A 1256-nucleotide genomic window follows, 5' to 3' on the forward strand; every position below is an offset into this window, starting at 1 on the left:
GCAAGACGGAATGTATCATATTTTATTTAGTGGTTCAGATTATCTAGCACGTGCGATATTGAATTATCACGGGCGCGTTATTTTGTGAGCGTTTTTCAAGTTGAAAGTAAACGCGTTTGCTAAAGCGCAATGGAATTAAAGCTGTAAAAAATAGCACACTGCCTGAAATCATGAAAAGTTATATTTTAACTTTACTGTCCCTTTAACATTAAAGCCACAGCATATATATAAATATATATATATATATATATATATATATATATATATATAAATATATATATATATATATATATATATACTGGCAACCTATCATATCACAGCAAAAAAAAAATGCAAATTATAAATGTGAGGAAAACAGTAACTAATATAATAACTAATAATATATGCGTAATAATCTGGCTGGACTGTTTGGTGGTGTGTGATAGTCTGGCCAGACTGTTTGGTTTGCTATCTACAAAGCTGGAGTAACTCTTTCTTGTTTAGCGTAAGAATCGTTTTTTATTTACTTTTATATTTATTTAAATGTTTAAAAGGAAGGTTGAGTGTTGTAAAGCTAGCACGGCTATTGGATAAGAGTTGGAAACATCACCTCATAAAAAAAAATACTTTTGTTGTGGGCGGCCACAGGGGGGCATTGTAAAGGAATGACGATAGAAATAAATTAGTTTATAGTGCATATTCACTTCAGAATGATGAATAAAAGGGATATTACACCCACATGTTTTCTTTCGTGATTCAGATAGAGCAGTGTTTTCCAAACCCAGTCCTCAGGACCCTTAACAGTCCACATATTCATTATATCTTAACCAAATATCAGTATATAAAAATATAGAAATTAGAATTAAAAGTTCCACTTGCCTGTGGAGACAGTGTCTCCTCACTTCCTGTCCGGTCGGATTCCTAAAAGTTGAGGGGTAAGTCAATAAGGAAGATGAAATAAGAGGCGGTAACTTAAAATTCATAATATTGCAACTGTATCTGTGCGTTTTCTCATCTGGTTAACTAATGTAATATATAAACTTTCAAACCATAACATGTAAAGAAATAAGTTAAAATAAAAATAACTATGAGATAGGTGTAAACAATAATCTAATATCACAGATCAAAACATTTTCAAATAAGTAACAGCACTTAAGTTTTAGAACCTACAATGCTGATGAGAAATGCTTTGTATTTTTTTAATACTGTAACTTAAACAGGATACCCAAAAGCTGAAGCACTTGAAAGTGATGCATCATAACTGTAAAAAACTGACA

This window comes from Bombina bombina, chromosome 3, assembly GCF_027579735.1.
Source record: "Bombina bombina isolate aBomBom1 chromosome 3, aBomBom1.pri, whole genome shotgun sequence".
NCBI classification, from domain to species: domain Eukaryota; kingdom Metazoa; phylum Chordata; class Amphibia; order Anura; family Bombinatoridae; genus Bombina; species Bombina bombina.